At 44.4% G+C, this 24753-nt stretch overlaps 1 protein-coding gene across 4 annotated transcripts in view; it reads left to right on the top strand.

Annotated features, from left to right (window-relative positions):
• LOC142566090 (beta-1,3-galactosyltransferase 5-like) overlaps positions 1-24753 on the top strand; it is a 92364-nt gene that overhangs the window by 58195 nt on the left and 9416 nt on the right. For 2 of the 4 annotated variants that reach the window (XM_075676856.1, XM_075676854.1), the window contains one exon: positions 19271-19311. The exons of the other annotated variants lie outside the window; for them this stretch is intronic. The gene's annotated coding sequence lies outside the window, so the exon portion shown is untranslated. The remainder of the gene's footprint in view (positions 1-19270; positions 19312-24753) is intronic. 4 annotated transcript variants of the gene reach the window in all.

The following is a 24753-nucleotide window of genomic DNA, read 5'->3' as shown; positions in this document are numbered from 1 at the left end:
GCCCAAACAGCATGACGTTAAACTGGTACAGGCCATCGGTATTGACAAAACCTATCTTTGGGTGGTCAGCCTCAGCCATGGGAATAGCCAGAGCAGAGATCTAAAGATGAGAAGTATTTGCGCCTTGCAGGCAATGAAGAGCATCGTCAATCTGAGGCAGTGGGTAAATGTCTTTTCTCTTAATTCTGTTTTGTTACCTATTTTTCCTGTTCTTTACGGGTTCTCTGTCCGGTGGCCGAGGTGCTGGGAGCAGCGGAGGACTCTCGGGACCCAACTTGGGGTGGGGTCACTTCCTGTTTCTGCCATGCTGGTGCTTCCTGCAGCCAAGGAGGAGTGGTGTGTTGCTTGTACACAACACTTTAGGCTATAATAATTGATACAAAATCGAATGGAGTCATCTTTTTCGCTCACTAGAATCACAGGTGACAACCAAGGGCTTTGAGAAGGCTGAATGACGCCGCCCTGCAGCATGTCACCCACTTGTTCCATGATAGCTCGACGCTCTTCTATGGAAACGCAATACGCATGCTGTTGCAAGGGGGCATGTGAACCGGTGTCAGTGCTATGACAGATACTTGTTGTGGGACCCAAGGATGGTCGATTGTAGTCAAATGAAGAAACAAACTCATTAAGGAGAGTAAGAAGTGTAGTGTGATGAGGTGGCAAAAGATCTGCTGTGATGGCGCAGTTCAAAACGGCTGAAGGCGGTGTTGATGAGACAGAAGTTACGGTGTCAAGGTGTAAATGGGTGGTGCCATTATGAACGTCTTCAATGCACGTGACAGCTTGCACAAATCCTAAGGTCTCGCTGTGCAGTAAGGTCACTGGGTACCAGTGCAGATTATATATGGATATCAAAGTGGATTCAGAGCTATCAGTGAGGATGGCAAATGGGAGAAACATGCCCTTGTGGTGAACAAGCATGTCAGGTTGCGTAAACACCATGCTGGAGTCTGGCATGGGAGCACACGACAGGGTCACAAGCACAGACATCTCCAGAGGTAGATCAATGTCGGCATCAACCAAGACTTTGCGGTTGGTGCCAACTGATGGTGAGTCGCATAGAGGCCAAAGGGCCACTATGGCACTATGACGTGACAGGAAGTCCCACCCGAGGATGAGATCACGAGAACAGGATGGCAACACAAAAAAACTCATTGATGTACAAAAAGTCTTGGATGACTACACGGGCGGTGTATGCAGCTGTATGATGAATGCACTGTGTGCTAGCACTGCAGACTCCCATGCTAGAGAGAGAGGTATTGATTTTTTCAGCTTACGACAAATATTTTCATGGATGATAGAAACGGCAGCCCCAGTATTGACAAGCATTTGTGTGGCTGCTCTCTCTACATGGACGTCAATGACATTCTGTGGTGAAAGTTGAATTCTTCAGAAAGTTTTATGGAGCTTGCAGTTCTTGCCTCCAGAACTGTGCTAATCAGTTTCCCTCGGCAATAGGTTGTCGACGTAGAAAGGGAGAACGGCGACTGTCTGAACGGTGGTTGAACCTGGTTGAAAGCGCTATGGTTAGCAGACATGTTATGATGACAGAAGCATGCAATGTGACCAGCAATTCCACAGGCGAAGCAAGTAGACCTGTTGTCTGGCATGTGCCATGTGTTGCCTCGAAGAAGCTGGGGTGACTGCCATGGAATCCGAAGCAAGGGGAACTCGGTGCGTTGGTGGTGGGGCAGAATATGACGGTGGGGGGGCATTGCAATTGCGGCGGAAGGGTGACCTGGGATGGGTAGTCTGCATAGGAGAGCGGTGCCATTACAGATGCTAGTGGGTGAATGGGAGGAAGTGTGTCAGATATCTGGGCACGGATGGCCTGTTGCATGGCCGGAGTCAGTGTTTGGGCAGGCTTCTGGCTATGAGGGAGCAGCAATAACTGGCGAGCCACTTCCTATTGAATAAAATCCTTCAGCTGAAGTAAAAGAGCAGAAGGATTAGCATGGCCAGTGGCAACTGCAATGGCCGAGACGGAGTCAGCCTGTGGGACGTTTTGGCGGGCGATGTTACATTGGTGGTGCAATTCTTCAAAACTCTGACACTGGTTGGGCTCTTGGCAAGAAGCGTTTGAAACGCATTGTCCTCAATACCCTTCACAACATGTTTGATCTACTCTTCCTCCGTCATGGTTGGACTAATACCCCTGTCACACGGGAAGATTTGATGCCATTCGAATCGAATGGCATTTGCATGTAATCCCACTAATCGGGATCTACACGGGAAAATTTAATGTCATTCGAATGGAATGACATTTGCCATCGAATGAGTTAGGGGAACTCATTCGCATTCGATTTCGAACCGAATGTGTACTCTTGACACCAGATAGACAGCAGCGACATGCAACGCGAAAAAATAATACGTGCATCAGCAAAGTCAGAAAATATTTTTTAGGCTTATAAAAAGTAATAATTATTTTTGCAGTGATGATATTTTCACCACGGGTTGTGCTCAAGCGCTATTACTCTTTGCATCAGGAGTCTGTTGCGGCGGTCGGCCATTTTGGATGTGTTGATCGAAGTGCTTTTAGTTGTGAATAATTGGCGAAAAAAACGTTTTCGTTCATTTTAAAAGTACTCGCAAAAGTTCTTAAACGCGTTTAATAGGCACAAAATTTCTTTGAATTTCAAAAATTTTGTTCCAAATCGTCATTGGTATCATTTGCTAATGCCGTTATATTTTACTGTGTAGCACCACAAGAGACCGTATGGCATTCGATGCATCGAATGCCATTCGATTCGAATGCCATTAGATCTTCCCGTGTGGCAGGGGTATAACACGACTGCAGAGGTCCAATACAGTCTAGACCACATATAACGGCCCCACTTAAGACGAACTTTGACTTAAAATGAATGAGACCCATGCGACCGTAAAAATATATATAATTTCAATGGCATAACATTGCCCGTATAACGAACGTATTTTGAGCTCTGCTGATTGGTTACAGTGAACGCATGGCATATACCCAGCGCCGCGATGCGGAATAACGACGACCTCCGACGCCTTTGCGCACATGGTCTGTTTTCCCAAGTCTCCTCGCATGCGAACTATCCATATCGTGCCCCGCTACCCTCTCCCCACTGTCACATAATGCCCCTGGGTGTCGGCGCGTGGCTCCCAAGGTAGCCCTCCCACCCTTCCTTGCAACTCCGCTCCCATCCCCTCACTCTTTCTTTCAACTCCCTTTCTGTCTCGGCGGGCATGCTACGGTGCCAGCTGAAGTTCAGAAGTTTCGTTTTCTGGTCATTACCGCGAAGCATTACCTCGCTTCTGAGCTTCATTCTAGTAAGGTCTGAGTTGTTTTCAGGATGGCGGACGGGAATGCCATGCCTGCAGCGGTCGCGAAACGAAAAGCACTGGGCATGGAAACAAAGCGAAGTGAAGAAGTACAACGTGTCGAAATCGACCATCTCAACGATTCTAAAGAGCAAGGGAAAGATCGCCAGCTCTGACACCGGCTCAATAAACAGAAAGCGCCTGCGGAAGGCCACCTGTGCGGTCGTAGAGGACGCTTTGCTTAAGTGGTTCGTCGATGCACGGGCTCACAACATTCCGATAAGTAGACCAGTGATGCTGGGCAAAGCCAAAAACTTTGCGTTTCTGCCAGATTTTCTTGACTTCTGCCCAGGCAATGGCTGGCTCATCATCATCATCAGCCTGGTTACGCCCACTGCAGGGCAAAGGCCTCTCCCATACTTCTCCAACTACCCCGGTCATGTACTAATTGTGGCCATGGTGTCCCTGCAAACTTCTTAAGGTCATCCGCCCACCTAACTTTCTGCCGCCCCCTGCTACGCTTCCCTTCCCTTGGAATCCAGTCCGTAACACTTAATGACCATCGGTTATCTTCCCTCCTCATTACATGTCCTGCCCATGCCCCCCCCCCCCCCCATTTCTTTTTCTTGATTTCAACTAAGTTGTCATTAACCCGCATTTGTTCCCTCATCTAATACTCTTATCCCTTAACGTTACATCCATCATTCTTTCCATAGCTCGTTGCGTCGTCCTCAGTTTAAGCACAACCCTTTTCGTAAGCCTCCAGGTTTCTGTCCCATACGTGAGTACTGGTAAGACACAGCTGTTATACACTTTTCTCTTGAGGGATAATGGCAACCTACTGTTCATGATCTGAGAATGCCTGCCAAGTGCACCCCAGCCCATTCTTATTCTGATTATTTCAGTCTCATGATCCGGATCTGCGGTCACTACCTGTCCTAAGTAGATGTATTCCCTTACCACTTCCAGTGCCTTGCTACCTGTAGTAAACTGCTGTTTTCTTCCGAGACTGCTAAACATTACTTTAGTTTTCTGCAGATTAATTTTCAGACCCACCCTTCTGCATTGCCTCTCCAGGTCAGTGAGCATGCGTTGCAATTGGTCCCCTGAGTTACTAAGCAAGGCAATATCATGGCTATATGGCTGGCTACATCTATTCAAATTGCGGCATGGGATTGTTTTTAAATTGATTGTCGGCGAGGTGGCTACGGTAAGTGACCAAGATGTTGCCACTTGGCTTGTAAGAAACCGAGCCATTATTGCAAGCTATGTAGAGCAGGACATGTATAACACAGAGGAAAGTGGAAGAAAGAAAGTTAACCTAGGGGCCCGGTTTTTATTAGTCATATCATAAGAAGCCAACAAACACTGACACCAAGGACAACATAGGAGAAATTACTTGTGCTTAATAAATGAAGAGACAATAAATTAATGGAAATGAAAGTGGATGAAAAAACAACTTGCCGCAGGTGGGAAGCGATCCCACAACATTTGCATCCTTTGCATCGCAACCTTCGCAGACGAAACTGGGTTATTTTATCAGATGCTGCCCGACAAGACGCATGCCATGAAAGGCGACTCATTCACTGGCGGCAAGCACAGTGCATGGATGCGCACGAATATCTATGGCAACAACTGGCGCGTGCCCTTTGTAATCGGAAAATCAAAAAAGCCATGTTGCTTTTGGAGCTATGTACCCGTGCGCTATAGGCACAATACTAAGGCGTGGATGACGTGCAGTTTATTCGCAGAGTGGCTGAACGAGTTTGACCACGACATGCAGAGGCAAGGCAGAGGCGTGTTGCTCGTGCTCGACAACTGCTCAGCTCACCACATGCGAACTTCTCTGACGGCAGTTACTGTACTTTTCCTGCCGCCCAATACCACTTCAGAAGTGCAGCCGCTTGATTTGGGCATAATAAGCGCATTTAAGGCATCGTATAGGTGCCGCATTGTGGAGCGCTTGCTCATTACTGTTGACTGCCCGGCCGCCAACTTGCTGCTTCGAGTTTCACTGTATTCAGCCATTGAGATGGTCAAGGCGGCCTGGGTGGAGGTGACCGCCGCTTGCGTGCAGAACTGTTTCTGCAAGGCTGCCTTCATCAATGCAGTGCCTGATTCTGAGCTTCATGCTTCTAGATGATCAGTCCGGTGACGATTTGTGGCAGCACATTGTCGACTCTGACATGGGGGCCACGACATTGGTTGGGATGACTATTTCTGCTGATGAAGACGCTGATATAGCGGAACCATGCACGGACGAGGGCATTGTTTGTGAAGTGCGAGTGGAGAGCGACGTGGAGGAATCGGATGACGATGAAACTTAAGAGCCACCACCCATAAGCGCACCTGTAGCAATGGGCTACATAGAGGGCCTCGGGCAACTTGTCAATGCCAAGGGTCTCGGTGAAGAGCACACTTCTGCTTTAAATAAACTGAAGACCACCTTCACCGGATCTGCACTGCGGAAACAGATGATCATCACAAACTTCTTTGCAAAGAAATAAATTTTGTGTTTTGACTAGGCACTTCTTTTAATCTGTGGTCCACTTACAACGAACTTCAGTATATACCAAACAGACGTCACGTGACGCTCAGGTTTGTTATAAGCGGGCTTAACTGTACATCTTCAATATAGCTAAGTAAAGTCTCATCTGGCTGCTGTGCTAGCTGGCGTAGACGCTGTTCGGCGTGTAGCTTGCGAACACCGGGCAAGCCAAACACTTAGGTGAAATGTGTGTTGAACATGGACCAACTCGAGATGTCGGATTCATGATTCTTAAACCACAGGTTTGCGATGTCAGCAAGGTAAAATGTGACGTTCAGCTTTGGCTGGTTGTCCCACTTATTGTCAGCACTTACACGTTCATAGGAGGACAGCCAGTCTTCGAGGTTTTGTTTTCTGATCCCGCTGAAGATAGCTGGGTTTCGCTGATGGAGAAGGCGAAAGTGACTGGAGCAGCCATGGGTTCAGTCGGTGCGTTGGCCACGTCAGTCATGGTGGTGGGCAACGTATGAGTGCGGAGTTCCAAGGTGACTTGAGGGCTTCCAGAACCCCCACCAAATAAAATGAGATATAATTGCAAAAGGGATAATCAGCAGCCTAGCAGCAGCGAACAGCATGAGCTTTCTTGTCGTAGTCTTCGAGCTGTCACTGAAAACATGAGGCGTGTCTGCTTGTTACAAAGTGCTCCGAAATCTGTGTTTGGGTGCTTCAAACTGCACCAGAGTTAACATTTTGCTGCTCCAAAATTTGCTCCAAATCTCAGTTTGTCAGTGGCACCACTGGTGAAGGCATTTCTTGGAGGGCAGCATGTGAAGCAGGCAGTCTTGTTAAAGCTGCTGCTATGCTACTGATGCCCGTGCACTAGATAAACATAATAAACCCTAGTGCTAACAATTTCTTTGAAGTTCTAATTTAAATGAGCAGCCATATGGCAATACGGTTCTGTTTCAGGTGTCTTCAGTTTCGTGACAAAAACTGTTGCGCTGCTTGGCTTTGTTTCTGAAGTAAGGCTGCAGAAATTGATATCGGCACTAAACTGTTGCCCACCACATGCAACCTACTTAACTGCGCAACTGTAAAGGGGGTTTATTCGAGTGTTACATATGTTCTGCTGTTATAATCCTCAAAGAATGAACCAACTAGCTCAGTTAAACACCCTTTTGACTTGAGAAGTTATCAAGACTAGACATTTTTGTTATAATTGTGATACACATTTATTATAAGTGCAATAAAGCTAGTCATTTTTCGAAATGTTAGAGTAAAAAAGTACTACTTTGGATGCCAATTTGAGTCCTTGAAAGACCTGTGACAGATCCTGGAAAGTCCTTGAATATCCTTGAATTTTGACTTGGAAACCTGTACGAACCCTGTTACCGGTTCATATGTTCCCGGAGAACAAGATTTTTCGGCACAAACGTTCAGTATGTTGCCAAACTGCGACCGTATGATACGTTTTCCGGCCGCTAGATCCCATGTAAACAACGAAATGCACGGGGCGCGCACAGTCGAGAACAGTGTACAGTGCAGTCCACTTATTATAACGATATATCGGTTATAACGATGGGTCGACATGAGAGCGTCTTTTTATGCATTAGGTCTATGGGGAAAAAACCCATTTGTAATGATAGGTTATTCACCGCATATCGGATATAACGATCAAAATTTTGCCGTCTGGACGGCGTTCTCCATGCCAAATAATCGTAACATTTGCGTTGCTTAGTTCCCTGAAACGAATGATGTCGAGACGAGGCTATGTTTACCTCCGTAAGTTCGTATCTGCCGCCATTACCGCGCAGCACGTCCCGCCCTGCCCTCGCACCGGAGAGTACCAGAGTAGGCGCAGTGCGCCACAAGATGGCGCTAGCTGCTTCATGCGCGTCGGACACAGTCGCTCCGAAAGAGAGAGAAAAAAAAAAGCGACCAGCAAAGCGGCGAGGTGGTGCCCGTCCCTCTCTCTCTCTAGTGATAGCAGGCTGACGCCACCGAAGCAGTGTGCAACCAACGGTACAACCCAGTGGTCCAGTCCGAAGATGGTGCCGACAAATTGCAAAGCTGTGTCGCTTGACATGAAGATGGATATTTTGCAGGACTCTAGACGCGGCTTCAAGGTGAGTGTCCTCGTCAAGAAGTATGAGCTCGCCCAGTCGACGATGTCAACCATCTTGAAAACCGGGAGCACCGCGATTGTGAAGGCAGGAACTATCAGCGGCCATGCCGATCAGCGCAAAAGGGTTAGAGACCCTTTGTACGCCGATGTTGAAGAGGCACTTTACCAGTGGTTCATCACAACCCGCGCGCATAATGTGCCTATTAGTGGGCCAATACTTCCCACCAAAGTGAAAAACTTTTCTTCTGGGACGCCCAAATTTTGAGCCTGGGGGAGGCTGGATTCAGCACTTTAAAGGGCAGCACGGAATCGTTTACAAAAACATAGTAGGGGAAGCGGTGTCTTTGGACACACAGGCAAAGCAGCAGTGGCTGCAGACAAAGCTGCCCGGTGCACTGGAGCGCTACGCGGAGAAGGACATATATAATTGCGACGAAACTGCTCTGTTTTTTCAAATGTTGCCATCGAAGACTCATGCCCTTATTTATTTATTTATTTATTTATTTATTTATACATACTGCCGCGCAATTTGTGCTATAGCAGGAGTGGGTTAAGAAAAGGTACAGAAAATGCATTGGAGTATACAGCGGTAAACACAAGTGAACACTTTTGAAGAGCACTGATGGAAGGAAAATACACAAATAAACACAAGTGAATACTTTTACAAAAGAGCACTGATGAAAGAAAAATACACAAGAATTTATACAAATGCTGCCAGGCATGGGTGAGCACGATTATGCATCTGGGATGGCGGTAGCAAAAATTTGGGATGAGCATGAGCGAATGGACCCAGGTAATGAATTCCAGTCTTCGATTGAGCACGTGCGTAGTAGTGTATCAAGTTTAGGTCATGATGTCTTGATGATCCAGGCGCGAAGTTAATGTAATTATCATTTGAGAGCCTAACTAAAGAATTGACAATGTAATGCAAGAATTTTAATGATTCGACACGGCGACGAGAAGAGAGCGTGTTTAGGTTCAAGTAAGAAAGTGTTGAAGAGGGCGAAAAGTCGCGATCGTAACGATGACATATAAATCGCACAGCTTTTTTCTGTATAGCCTCTAGTTTATTAATCTCTAACTGCTTATGCGGGCTCCAAACTACAGATGCATAATCAAGAATAGGGCGGATTAGAGATTTATACATTAGTAACTTTGTGTCTTTAGGAGATCGGGTTAGCGTTCGCCTCAAGTAACCTAACTTTTTGAGTGCTTTACTGCATATGTAATCAATGTGTTTGGACCATGACATGTTATGCGTAAAAATTACACCAAGATACTTATACTCGGAAACCTTATCTACAGTACGGCCATTGAACGAGTAACTGAAAAGGGAGGGGGAAGATTTGTTGCAGAAAGACATCAGAACAGTTTTATTGAAATTAATGTTCATTTGCCAAGTGTTACACCAATCGCAAAACCTAGAAAACGACTCTTGAAGGCGATAATGATCATTAGAAGATTTAATCACTTCATATAGAACGCAGTCATCAGCATAGAGACGGATGTTAGAAGAGCAGTGAAGTGGCAAATCGTTTATGTATAATAAAAAAAGAAGCGGCCCAACCTGATGTCACATCAACAGTAGCGGAGTCAGTCGAACTGTAAGAGACAAACTGGGAGCGAAATGAGAGAAAGCTTAAAATCCAGTTAACCAAATGAGGATTATTCAGTACAGCATTAAGTTTAGCAATAAGTTTAGAATGTAAAATGGTGTCAAATGCCTTCGAGAAATCTATAAAAATGGCATCAACCTGGTTGCCTACGTCAAGGTTAAATGAAATGTCATGCGTGAACTCAACTAGCTGCGTTAACGTGCTAAAACCGCGCCTAAACCCATGTTGCATGTTAGACAGTAAATTATTTGATCCCAGAAAGAGCGTGATGTGCTTATGAATGATGTGTTCCAACATTTTGCATGACTGTGACGTCAGTGAAATTGATCTGTAGTTCGACAAACACTGCTCATCTCCAGGAGATCGAAGCCCTGGCAGGAAGCGCTCGAAACTTAGGGTGACCGCGTTGCTGTGCATTAGCATGGACGGGAGCCATCGTCTCAAGCCTTTCATGATCGAGCGATCAAAGAAGCCAATGTGCTTTAAAAATCAGCACATCCCGGTCCGCTATCGCAGCAATAAGAAGGTGTGGATGACCCGCAACCTGTTCGAAGAATGGCTGCTTGAGTTCGACTGTATAATTGAAGGCCAAGGAAGAAAAGTAGTGTTGCTACTTGACAACTGTAGCACACACAGCGTTAACCCGAAGCTAACATCTGTCGAATTGATGTTTCTGCCTCCGAATACTACGGCAGGCCTGCAGCCGTTGGACGCCGGCATGATCGCCAAACTTAAAGTCCTGTATCAGCGGCGCATGCTGGAGTGGTTAATTTTAGCCATTGACCGTGCAGCTAGCTCCTGGCACGTTGGGTCATGCAGATGGGCCCCCTGACCTGAAGATCAGCCTTTTGAATGAAAACTGTGCGCTTTGTTTTATGGTGCATGGTATGGTAAAGCAGTCAACCATATACAACTGCTTCAAAAAGGTGGGTTTTGTGTGTCAGGACGAACTTCCCCAACCCACTGAGACCAACACAGTGGAAGCCGCTGACATAACCGAGCTCTGGGAGCTCGTTCCTACTGGTGACACAGGTGGTGCATTGATGGAGGAGTTTTTGACTGCGGACAGTGCTGCCTCGTTCTGCGATGAGGTCACCGACGAGGCGATCGGCGAAGATGTGCTGTCTCGACAGACGGCAAAGTTGTGCGACGGTGGCGACGGCAGCAGCGACAGTCACGAGATTGACAGTGGCTTCTTCACCCTGACCTTGGTGTCCATGCAAAGTGCACTGTCGTCGATCGACTCCTTAATTGATTTTATGCATGCTAAAGGATTGCTGCCAGTGTTCTCGCAGCAGCTAGAATCCATGCACACCGCGGTTGTGAAGCTGAAGCTGCTGCAAAAGCAAGTGCAGATTTCGGACTACTTCGGCGCGCCTAACCCTTGACACGGTCATTGGTGCTAGAAATAAAGTTTGTTTTTCATAGCCTACTTTCTACATCATCTATTCTTTAGAGCAACTTATGCATTCGAGTTCGGAGCTGCAAAGGTATGTTCCGTGGTTTTTATTAAAAAAAAATTTTTTTTAATAACTGCAGTCCAGATATAGGGATCATCGGTTATAGCGATCATATTTTTCGACTTTCTCGATATCGTTATAAGTGGACTTCACTGTACAGCTGCCCGCCGTGGTTGCTCAGTGGCTATGGTGTTCGGCTGCTGAGCACGAGGTCGCGGGATCGAATTCCGGCCACGGCGGCCGCATTTCGATGGGGGCGAAATGCGAAAACACCCGTGTGCTTAGATTTAGGTGCACGTTAAAGAACCCCAGGTGGTCAAAATTTCCGGAGTCCTCCACTACGGCGTGCCTCATAATCAGAAAGTGGTTTTGGCACGTAAAACCCCAAATATTATATTATTATTATATTACTGCCCGCTGCGGCAGCTTCGCCGCAATACTCGCCCACCTGTCTCCCGTGAAAGTGCTAGCGCGCACTCAGTTTCTAACTGCGGTACCAGCAAATCTTCTCCGTGGGCGTCGCATGTGGCATTCACAGCTATCACCGCCAATCCTATTGCGATAAGCATTTTCGCTTATGTTTCACAGCGCGTGGTGCCGTCGGAAGCGTAGCGCACGCTTTTAATAAGCGATAACCGAAATGCGTCGCCATTCCCTGCTGCTGCAGACTGTGATCTTATACAGGGTCCTGAATATTCCTGCGCATGTTAAAAAAGATTTTGTGCTCGTCGCTGCACTGCTCTTGCTCTAATTTTGCAGAACGATTGCATTTTGGTGTCGACTTCGTTTAGTATACACTTGGCACAATTAATTGCCTGGTTTATAAGAAAAAAGTGCAAATTTACCTGTGCTTATGGGGCTGTGAGCTGCTGCTGCAATGACGCAAGTATAAACTTGTGTTGCCACCTGTCGTCATCTGCAGAAAGCAGCGTTTCAGGAAGGGCAGTCACCTGTTCCAGGAGCGGGCAACACACAGCAACTCTCCCTGAAACGCTGCCCTATGTGGGCGTCACGTTTCGCTTTGACGGCATCCAGAGTTGCCCACCAGCTCAATTTCATTTAGGTTTCCCTTTGCGCTCTTAAAAACACCATGTAATAGGAAAACAACAAAACAAAGCCAGAGCACCATCAGCTCTATGCGCCGCATCGGCATCTCATGCCCCCACGATCCGCGCGGCGCTTCACATTGTGTAAATGTCAACAATAGTTGAGGCTGTCAATTTTTTTAGTTATTCGAATCATAAGTTTTCTTGGTTAGTACGTTTTTCTCTCGTTTTTCTTTTTTCGAAGACGTAGGAACAAGGTTCTGTATTTGTAGCTGATTGACTCTTGGAAGAGAGCACATACTCTTTCTGAGGATAACTTGCTCTTTAAAGCACCCCCTAAACACCTCTGACATCTTGAACACAATTTAAATAAACATGTGCATTGTGTGCAGAATGCTGTGACGATCATCTACAAATTAAAAAACTCTCCTCTCCAGGTTTTTCCGATCCCTGTTGTGGCGTCACCACCCAGGGACGGCTGTGTATCTGAGTAGTGCTTGCTGACATTTTGCATCATTTCCTTCCTAATTCAGCAATCAGCAAGAGGCAGATCAGTGAAGGTTCTCTTCTGCTTGGCTCACATCGGTCGCAAAGGCGACCAAGAAACCACGCTTGCTGTTATGGCATCATTTCGAAAAATTCTTGTGGATGTGTATTTACTGGTACACAGCTGCCACAATATATAAAAATTTTCCCTCGCAGAGCAGTATAAGGGCTCTGTAAGCACTGCCATAGTGTTCGTGAGAAAGTGTAAGTTTATATTCTTCAGGTGGGGGCACTTGGCTTGCTTGCGAGGCCCGATCGACCAGATAAAGTAACAATGTTGCGCGCCCGTTGGTCCACTGATGGCAGTGACTGCCTATCGGCGGTACGACGCAACTTCAAGACAGAAAAGGTTTTCTCTGCCATTGCTATGGCAACCAGTGCTTCGCGGGAAAGCCGAAATGATTGAGTGATGTGCAAATGATGATGATGATGAGGGGGGGAGGGGGCGGAGTGACGCACGAGAGTAGGTCACCGTGGTGAGAGGAGAGTGCATTGCCTCGCGATGCCATGTGCAGATGCTCTTCTCTGGTTGCTTGTGTTATCCGTGCGTTCCTTGTCCATGCAACCTCTCGCCTGCATTCTAACTGAAGTTACGTCGTCCCATTGATAAATATCCATTGCCATCATCAAACCGATAAACACGCACCATCGTTACTTGATGTGGTCGATCACACCTCACGAGTGCTCTCACCTAAAGAGTATATACGTCGCACCGTGGTTGAAGTTTAATATGTACAATACAAAGGTGATGTTCAATAGCCTGGCAAGGAAATATCAATTCATGATCTCCAGTCAGACTCTAGAGTCTGTGCAGGACTACGCTTATCTAGGTCAAATACTCACAGGGGGCCCTGATGATAAGGAAATTTACAGAAGAATAAAAATGGGTTGGAGTGCTTATGACTGTCATTAAAAAGTATACAATCATTGCTTTCTATCGGCACTAACATATGGGGTGTAACATTGGAGCGAAACGTTAATGGGCAGGAAGAGAGAGCAGTGTGGATGGGAGAGCGAACGGGAATAGCCGATATTCTAGTAGACATTAAGAGAAAAAGATGGAGCTGGGCAGGCCATGTAATGTGTAGGGCAGATAACCGGTGGCCCATGAGAGTTAACAGAATGGCTTCCAAGGGAAGTGCAGTCAAGGGTGGCAGATAATTAGGCGAGGTGATGAAATGAGGAAATTCGTAGGCGCAAGTTGGAATCGGCTAGTGCAAGACAGGGGTAATTGGAGATTGCCGGGAGAGGCTTTCATCCTGCAGTGGACACAGAAATAGGCTGCTGCTGCTGATGATGATGAAGCACTACCCTACATCCATGTGCAAAGTTAACAAGTTGCTAGCACCACACATGCTGAGAATACCATCTCATCAGCAACAGGTGTGTTATGGTAATTTGAGGCTGGTTTGTGGGAGTAACACAAGTATTTGCACAGTACCAACTATTAGCATATAATGCTACCCCAAGCTGCCTCGTAGTTGGAATTTGCAATTAAAGAAAATCGAAAGCAGGAAGATATTGTCAAGAGTTGAACTGCATAAGCCTTGAACCATCAATTAATCTGTTTGCAGATAACTGTGTAATACACCGATGATTCTTGTAAGCTGCAAGGGGATCTCTAAAATATCACTCTGGGGTAACAAGTGGCTAATGGAATTTAGTGCTGACAAATTAAATTGATGCACATATCACGTACGTTCAACAATGGCAATCAGTGTAATCTATTATTTATTTTTTTATTTATTTTTTTATTTATTTATTTATTTATTTTTTTATTTTGCAGTACTGCAGACTCTTTTGAGTCCAGGCAGGAGTGAGCAGATACAATGCAAAAAAAAGAAAAAAAAAAGAACATTGAATAGACATTCACTACAAAGATATGGAAAGAGCAACAAACGATGCATCATTCAGACATAGCTCTCAATTTTGCAAGGAACACCTCAACATTGGGGTTGTTAACGACGTCCCTCGGTAACAAATTTCAGGCTGTTATGGTGCTGGGAAAAAATGAAGACTTGACTGTATCAATATTTGTACGATACTGTTCGAGCTGTTTGCCATTATTGCAACGAGTGTTGGCGCGAGACACAGGGGTTATGTAGGGATACAAATCAATTGGTAAAAAATCATGATACATGAGATACATGATCTTCAACTTTCATTTGGCCCGCCTAGACTGCATGGACTCAAGGCCAAGAAAACTAATCATTTCTGTAACACTGTCAGTTCTCCTGTATCTATTACAAATGAATCTTGCAGCCATCCTCTGTATTTTCTCTGGCTTGGTAATATTCTGTTTTGTGTGCGGGTCCCACAAGGTTGTGTCATACTCTAAACTGGGCCTAACAAGTTTTATAAGCCGTCAGCTTAACTTGGACTGGCGCGTTGCAAAGCTTGCATCGTATGGCTCTTAGGGCTCGGAGTACGGTACTATATATGTTATCTATGTGGTTGTTCCAACTTAGTGTTCGCGTGATTGTTACTCCCATTTACTTGATTGCTGGTACTTCCCTTATTGATGTGTTTTCTATATAATAAGGGTGCGTCATGGAAGCAGTGTTGTCACAAATGTGCAGTAAACCGCATTTAGTATTAATATTTAGAGCCATCCCCCAGTGCTTACACCAATTAGCAGCACTAGTTAAATTGTCATTGAGTCGAGTTTGGTCGGCGGGTGATAGAACCAATGTGTACAAGACACAGTCATCTGCGAAGAGTTTGATTTTTATATGCTGGTTGACAACGTTTTCAATATAATTAACATAAATAAGAAATAAGATAGGTCCCAGAACGGAGCCCTGAGGCACGCCTGATGTGACTGGGAGAAGTCCTGAAATGCCGTTACCAACTTTGACATACTGAAAACTATTGTCAAGATAAGCCTTAATAAATTTAACAAGTTGGCTATTGATTCCAATGTTGTTAAGTTTTTGAAGAAGTTTACTGTGGGGTACTTTATTGAACGCCTTGGTGAAATCCAGGAAGATTGCATCAACCTGGTCCCTATTGCTGATTGCAAGAAAAGAAATTGTGGCAAGTCGTTATTAGCTGTGCGACTGTAGATAGTCTGCGCCAAAATCCATGCTGCGCATCTGATAAAAACTTGTTACCTTCTAAAAACTGGCTAATATGTTTATAGACCAGATGCTCTAAAAGTTTACATGTTGAAATGAGGGATATTGGACGGTAGTTTGACGGATTTGAACAATCATTTGACTTAAAAACAGGTTTAACGTGAGCGATTTTCCAGTCGGAAGGAAGTACTCCCTGGGATAGTGAGGCTTTAAAAATCGCACACAAGTACTGGTATACCATTCCGCATAATGGAGAAGAAATGCTGCGGCTATGTTATCAGGGCCACTTGCTTTTTCGGGATCAAGGTTCAGTTCAGTTCCTGAGAGACATGAATATTATTCATGACGTCAGCCCTCTCTGGTTCAGGGGCTGAATCGTAACCATTCTGCGCAAAAACTGATTCAAAATACCTATTAAATTCATCGGCCACCTTTTTTTCATCCATAACATAGGAGCCGTTAACAACCAGTGATATGCAGTTAGACTGGCCACCACTTAGAAATCTCCAGAATTTACTAGGCGCTTCCATTGAATAATTCGTTATTGTAACAAAGAACAGAGTCCTTCACTTGCTTCATTTTGTTTTTCAATTCGGCGCGTAGGACAGATATGGCTGAAACCGGCCGCTGGGGCATCCGCCTTAAGGTGGCGGTCCCACTCCGGCGGCACGAGCTCGCTGTTTTCGTTACTTTTGGAGCAACCGTGACAGCTCTTCGACTTGGGATATAAAGTTGTCGTACATACCATAAAAAGCTTAATTCTTGTATATTCCAACTATATATATGAACTACTCGCAATATGAAACTACTCGGAATATGAACTACTCGCAAGATGACTGCCGTAGTACCCCCACCTTAATTGCTTTAGTTTTCTTAACATGAATGATATCTTCAGTGATCTAAGGGTTATTCTTTTTCCTCTTAACCTTGTGCAGCACAAAACAATCTAAACAGTGCAAACATATAGACTTGAACCTGGACCACAATACTTCTACATTATCATCAGCACCGAAATTGTTGAAATTAATTTCTAAATAGTTGAAGATACTCGTATCATCTGCTCGGTTGAAGTATTTCACAAAAATAGGGTCCTTCGTTGCTTCCGCTATTTTTTTTTATCATTGAATGGTCACAAACACAAGTTTATGGTCAGAGATTTTGTCCATAACAGTGACCTCGGAACACTCTATTTTAGAGTTTAAAAATAATAAGTCGAGAGTGTGGCTTGATGTGGCAGTAACTCTAGTAGGTGTATTAACAATCTGGTTCACATCACATAAGAAGGCAGTATTAATAATTCAGAGTGTTTGTTATGACCGCCAGTAGCTGTCATATTGGCCCAGTCAGTGTTAGGCAGGTTGAAGTCTCCACCCAAAATAAATTTGGCTTGATCACTCATGAAGCGCTGTACATAGTTGCAAACTTCCTCAAGGAAAACAAGATCAGCATTCGGAGGCCGATGCACCACACCAATAACAACCTTATTACCAAGAAATTCGGCCTTGCAGAACAAACTTTCATTGCCTGCTATGCCTGGCAGTTGGTTTGCTTTTATTTGTTCTTTAACCACTATCGCGACTCCACCGCGACGAGTCTGTGTATCACATCTAAAAATTTTGTACGACAGGGGCACAATTTCGCTGTCCATGACGTCAGCATGTAACCAAGTCTTGGTAAGCAATGCTATGTGAGGATCGAGGACAAAAAGGAGAGTTTCAAAATCAGTCGCCTTGTTGACAATAATTTGGGCATTAAAGGATACAAGCCGTAATGGAACAGCTGTTGGGCTTGTCACTTAGGTGCGTTGGCACCTTTGCGCCTGGTGGCTGCTCGACTTTCCTTCTAGACGGATGAACCAACCAGGATACTCGAAAGTGACAGCAATATCTGTTTCTTTACGAAAACTAGCCACCTTACACCTCTGATTTTTTTACCTCGTCCCACACGTGCACTTCCTTGTTGCATATCAACTTACCATGACGGAGGTATAATTATTTTTATTATTTACTGCAACCCCCCACTGGTATTTTAGCAGGGTGGGATACAATACACGAAAGAAAACACAACATAATGGCAAACAAAATATATGTACATGCCTAAGTCACAGTCAAGAAAGAACACCAAAAAATTTAAGCAAAGCATTTATCAAATGTGCAAAATGAAACACAGGAACGATCAACACAGATATCATATAGACAGTCACTATAAAAAGAACCAATTACGTTTCAGCCATCAAGAAGGGATGCGAAAGTTGACAAAGAGTCTGCCTGAACGATGCAGCTGCTGAGGTTATTCCAGTCTCTGACTGTTTGTGGGAAAAATGAATACAGTGAAACCTCGTTAAACCGTAGTTGGCTGGAGCTCGGAAAAAGTACGTACTAAACGGTATTACTGCTTAATCGAAATAGCATGAGGTCGCCCACTTACCTGTCAAAAACGGAAGAGAGAGTGTGATGAAAGGGGAAAAACGTGCAGTGTTTATTTACTTCGGGCGACAAAAGTGCTATTTTCGTGGATATTTATGCGGATACAAAACACATTACGTATGTTCAATGGCCGCTGAGTCTGGGATTTGACTTTACTGCTTATAAAACGAAACTTCTATTTAGGCGGGTACGGTTTAATGAGGTTTTACTGTACTTGAAAGAGTCATTATGAGAATGAAAAGGTGTTATTGTTAGTTCATGTCTTTGGTGTGTTGAATAACCGGAAGAAAATGGTAATCCATTCGCTAACGTCGACATTATAGTGCCCCTTAACTATTTGATATAAAAATTTTAGACGTGATGAGCGGTTTCTATCAGATAACGGGTTTAGGTAGTGCGAGCTTGTAGTTCAGTAACTGAACTGTGTCGAAAATTGTTATAAATGAACTTTACGGCTTTTTTTTTTGGACATTCTCTAGTTTCAGAATATTACCTATTGCATAGGGGTCCCATGTAGCAGCACAGTCTAAGACTGGGCGGACAATGGATGTGTATGCTAATGTTCTTACAGCAGGAGTAGCCAGAGTTAACGTTCTTCTTAAAAGGAATACCTTCCTATAAGCATTAGCTGTAACGTAATGAATATGTTTATTCCATCTAGGATTGTTTGAAATTCATAGCCCAAGGCATTTGTATTCGCACTCCACAGAACCACATTGTTAAAATTGTAAGGAAACGTTAAGGGCCTCTTCTTTCAAGTGATCCGCATAAAAACAGTCTTGTCGAAGTTTATACACATCTGCCACCGCTTACATCATGAAGCAACATGTTGAAAATCATTGTTTAACAATGCATGATCCGATTGGTCATTCACCTTCGTATATAGACAACAGTTGTCCGCGTACAATTTTATTTTGACAGATGTCTTGTACTATGTCGTTCATATACGTAAGAAAAAGAAGTGGCCCTAGGACCGAGCCCTGTGGGACACCTGATTTCACTGGTAATTGGTTAAATTGATGGCCTTTAAATGCAACAAACTGGTGGCGATTGTTCAAGTATGCTGAAATCCAATTAACAAGTTGAGAGTTTCTAAGCAGACTATGTAATTTAAATAACAATTTACTGTGTGATACCTTGTCGAAAGCTTTAGAAAAGTCCATAAAAATTGGATCAATTTGTTTTACGTTATTTAGAGATACAGCAAAATCATGGATGGTAGCAACTAGCTGTGTACAAGTTGAGTACCCTTTCCGAAATCCATGCTAGCATTCTGTTTACATGTTATGTGTATCTAAGAAATCCACAATATGTTTATGTATTATGTGCTCTTATAATTTGCAAGTGTTAGAGGTTAAAGAGACAGGACGGTAATTCTTTATACACTGTTTGGCACTATGTTTATGAAGTGGTATTACTCGGGCTGTTTTACAATCATTTGGGAGTTGACCTTCTTCTAAGGAACGTAAAAACACTGTGTACAAGTATTTCGAAACCCATTCAGCATACCTTTTTAGGAAAGTGTTGGGTATATCGTCTGGGCCTGAACTTTTCTTTTCATCAAGTTTTCAAAGCATGTGGAATATACCCTGTTCGCTTATTGACACATCAGAAATAGGGGGCAAAATATTCTCAGACACAGGTAAGACACCATTATCAGAAGTAAAAACGGAGTGGAAGTGCCCATTAAATAAGTTAGCAATTCTTTCTTCATCATTCAAGTGAATACCATCAACTTCAAATACATCGCATTGGTAATGTTTCGGTGACACCTCCCGCCAAAATCTGTCTGGAGACGTTGTCATGAATTTAGGCAATGATTCTGCATAGTAACATTGTTTCTCAGTAGATAGTTGGATCCGAAGTTTAGATGAAATGGTGAGAAATTTCTCTTGTTGATCTGGTGAAGCACTGCTTGATTTTTTCATTTTATTTTTTAACCACTTGAGCTGCCTTTTCAATCTCAGCATCTCCCTAGAAATCCAAGGATTCTTTTTTCTTTTCTTAACAATAGTTGGTACATATCTTTCAGTGCAGTCATTAACAATACTCTTAAAGCATTCCCATAGTTCCTGCATGTCTACAATATTTTCTGAAAATGAATGAAAGCAAAACAAAAGCGTATCTATAATCGAGACATCATCAGCTTGGGAGAAATTGCGGAATTGGTCAGCGTTACAGCTGTCTTTCCAATTCATATTATTTATTGTCAGTAACACAACCTCGAGATCTGATATACCGGGAAATACATCGCACTTAGTTTGACTACTTATGGTCCCACTTACAAAGAAGAGGTCCAGGATTGTTTCAGAATTACCCTGTATTCTAGTACAGGTATCCACTAACTGTAATAAAAGAAAATGCAATGTCTAGCATGGCCTCCCCTAAGCTGTCGTTATCACTTTTGACCGACATCGTTCCCCAATCAATGCTTGGCAAGTTAAAATCTCCCGAGAGAATAACACGGTGAACATGAGTTTCAGTGAACATGAAGCATCATTTCCTCAAAATTGCACTGAGCGGTTTTGAAGGCTTTAAAATTCTTTGCAGTTTCATGTAACAAATTAATGCTATGAAGGAGCATGTGATACTTGTTGGTAATGCCCGTTAATCTGATTTTCAAATAGCAAATGAAAGAATTTGTGCATTGCCAAGTAGGAGCTTGCTACATGACGAGAAAAGAAACAAGTTGTGACTGAACTTGTTACTTCTCTGATTGTCATAAAATGCCCTTAAAATCAAGCAAGCGTGTATGTCAAATTTTAGCATTCCCGCTCAGTACAATACAAAACTGTAGACTGTTGCTTTCCTGATAGGGCTCACAGCCCTCTATCTGGTGAACTCGCAAACATTTCATGGTGAGGCACGTAGTGCAAGAGGACCTGTTGTCATTATGGTGTCCGTTGAGCTTCTTATGGCTTGGCGTGGGCAGCTTGCAAACTAATAATCTCTCTTTTGTCCTTCTTCCTGAAAAGAGAAATCATGAAGTCACGACAAACATGGAAGCAAATAATGGTGAAGCAAACGTTTGTCCAATAAATGAACAAATTACAGTTCTAGTTGAAGTATTCAGAAACATACCTGCGAGGATTCTGCCTCTGTGGTGACACATGCACCGGTGACTTGTACATTCAGAGACAATAGAGTCCAAAGTGGTGATCAAATATGAGCAGCATGTTGGAGGCTGGAGGCAAAAGATGAAAGCCTCAGTTACTATGATGGAAGCATGGGTGAGTTTGTGATTCATGTATGACTAAGAACAGTGCACAAAACGCTCCATGACACGCAACACTGTTTTGAGTGTGCATTTCTTTCAATGGTGTCCTTGTGCGGGCTGTGCTTTGTGAAGCCTCGATTAAATTTGTTGCCAGCTACTAGGTAATGAACACAGTAATTTTATTATGTATCAAATGATAATCCAACTGTATCAGCGGAAGTACACTTGCACTAATTTGCTGCGAATTTATTGCAATGTATCATTCATGCAGTCACAGCCAAAACTATTTATTTTATACTGTACTCCATGGTAGGAATTTTAGCAACGTGGCAAAATAACAAGCATAACTGCGAGTCGGCCTAGTTGGAACATATTCATATTTATACTTTTTGTGCGCAAACAAACAGGGACGAAGAATAGGGGCAACACAAGGACGAGCGCTCGTCCTTGTGTTGCCCCTATTCTTCGTCCCTGTTTGTTTGCGCACAAAAAGTATAAATATGAAAATAACAAGCGCCTTGTTTGAATTGCCTTTGAAGAGCATTAACTTTATTATGATTTTCCACTTTGAAAAAAAAAATTACTACAGCAATCTGTTTTACCTGCCTTGCACCCGAAGAAATTGTAAGTTGAAAATGCGAAGCAGTGTTTTTTGACTCACCGGTGCACGCACCCAGAAGCTGCAAGGTTAATCCACTTTCTTGGGTAGTTTCCAGACAGACTGTGCTCAGTTCCAGCGACGAATTTTTACGCTAGCTAGCTCATTTTTTTCAAGCAACTCGTCATTACGCGGCTAGACGCAGCAGACCACTGACAACGGAAGCCGTGTATGTACCCATTACGCCAGTGAAACACCGCAGCTGATAAAATTCACCGTCTTTAAACACGATCGTCGGATGCATAAACTGGCGGAGATATTATTGTTGGCTAATTAAGATGAACTTGCGTGATGCTGCACAAAGGCAGCGACCACCCCGTCCACAAATATAACCGCCGTACAATTTCAATCGATAAACGGCACAGACTGCAATCGATACCAGTGGGGTGCTGCTTATCACACGTCAGTGAGGTCTCAAAACCATTATTCAAGTAATAATGCACAGGCTTTAACAACGTAAGGTTAATAAAAACAGTTGTCTGTTTATTTTGCAGAAAGTTACACGTTAACTATGTTTGACGGTTATGTGTACATTTATAGATCAAATATTGAGCCGCGTTGAGCTCCCGTAGCAGAAGAAATACAAATTAAAGTATGTGACCAAATTACAGTAGCTGCACTTACACGCTTATGCTGGAACGCGCCGCGGTTGATTTTTCGCCCTCTGTGGGCGAAAATCGGGGCCGGAAAATCATGTGTTCATGTTTCCGCAAGGTGAATGACAGAATATTGGGTGCCAATGCCGAGGCAAAGAAAAAAACTGGAACTCTGCGGAATAAGGCAGCTGTTTCTTTGTAGATAGTTGCGCGAATATGTTTTGTATCTCCATTGCTAAACTCATTTGAGGTGTTGTAAATATGTGGACTGCGGTACTGTATGTAATAATGTCTCGAAATTGAAATTATTCGTTTAAAGCCTAATCTAGACTGGAATAAATACCTGTGTCCCGAACATGAAGAAGGACACACAAGTGAAGTTGTCATGAGATGTGTTATGGTGCAGTGCTAACATTTTGTTGAACTTTTGCGGTCGCATGAACAGCAAACTCTTTGATGCCAAAGGTACATCAAGGCAAAGAATCAACTCTGAAAAAGAGGGCAGCACTGTGACTTTTCAATATAAGCCATGCTCCCTGTCATCATGTACCCGGAATGCGTTCTCATTCCTGGGGTTGAGCCTTTTTTTTTTTTTGTGGGCGGGCTTTTGAATAAAGCAGCACGAAAATAGTATTGCATAAATAAAATAATCTTGGAAACCCTTTATGCTCTGCGGGCCATCTGTTCAACTATGCCTTAAAAAAATAACTGCGCTCCGGTTAACATTGCACGTAGGTGCACGATCCTGTCACATTACAGCGGAAGATTACTAACGCAATAGCGTTTCGCTAGTCTGGTATTAGGGTAAGCGCAAGCGCAAGGAGACAGGTCCTGGTCATTTGACCGTGTTTCACGGGATGAGCAGAAGCGCAAATATGAACAGTCTGCACGGTGCAGCCCGATCAGGCTGCTCACATACGTCTACACTAAAGTTCCTTCATCAGCTTGAGTTTATGCCCCGAGCCATCCGCCAAAACGCCCAGCTCGCCTGTGGTTTCCGGAATGCCAGACACGTTTGGCACTGCGACAGAAGGCTCGCAACCCACGCTGCTTTGACAGCTCTCGCGTCGGGTCGACTGCCGAGCAGCTGGCGGTGAGTTTGGAGAGGCTTTGAGCGCTCGCTCCTAGCGAACCGGAAGTCGACGACACGACGTGCCATCATGACGCACAGCCAGTGAAGGCGGAGCGTAGCCCCGATCACTCGGTGAACTAGTTGAGGAGAACTAGTTGAGGAGAAAATGCATGACTATGGAGAAGGGTAACTTGTAATCGTCCGTAGCTCTCTTAATATGAGACGTTTCACACAAATTGTGGTGCGAATGATTAACTTTAGCTGTACCATACGCGTCTACAAAATTTGTTCGAACCGTTTCAGGGGCCCTTAGGACGTTGCTTAAGACAGTTGCAGCACAGCGCTCGTGTTGGGTCGTCGTGGTTTCCAAGTGCGCTGCCATATTCCATTATTCCTCCAAAATTCAGATTGGCCATAGTGGTCCAAAATGAAATGGTATTGCTCGAAAATGAAATTTTGTCTGCTCCAAGCTCCTCGAAAACGCAATTTTACTTGCTCCAAAGTGACTAGGCGGTCCCACCCCTTAGATAGGCTAGAGTGGTGTATATGATCACAGCAGGCACGTACCCAGGGGGCGCCCCCCCCCACCCCGCAATTAAGCGGACTACCCACCCCCCTCCCCACCCATGCCACCACTCCTCACACACGTTCCTAAAGCGCCGTAAAATCAATGTTGAGACTTGACAGCTATTCGGCGGTCAACAGTTTGCTGCCTTTTTCACTACTTTTATATGGCGGTAGCTATCGGCATGTCCTGGGGCGTGAAGGCCAGTTTTCTCATCGATTCGGTGCCCGCGCGATTAACTCGAGATGCGTTTAGTTGTCGCCACCTATTCAACGGTCAGGCGCATCGCTGTTGATTCATTAGTTCAGCCTTCTTTGTTTAGACTCATCCACAGACCAGGAAAGGGATTCGGTTCGTAGTCAGCTGGTCTATATGTTCGAGGAACGAGTTGCAGCCGGAGAAAACGCCGGTTGCGTTTAACTTTTCCTTTTGCTTCATTATTTCCTCGAGTGAAGGCTCGCCGCGACGCTGGCAGATCCTCGAGACCATATACCCACAATATAGGTTAGGTAAGATGGCCGCCACAGGCCGCCATTGGAATCTGAACCTGGCAACGTTTCACGTTAGAACGCT

This window comes from Dermacentor variabilis, unplaced genomic scaffold, assembly GCF_050947875.1.
Source record: "Dermacentor variabilis isolate Ectoservices unplaced genomic scaffold, ASM5094787v1 scaffold_12, whole genome shotgun sequence".
In the NCBI taxonomy this organism is placed as follows: domain Eukaryota; kingdom Metazoa; phylum Arthropoda; class Arachnida; order Ixodida; family Ixodidae; genus Dermacentor; species Dermacentor variabilis.
The sequence above is the reverse complement of the archived record's forward strand: the minus strand, read 5'-3'. Positions and strand labels throughout refer to the sequence as shown.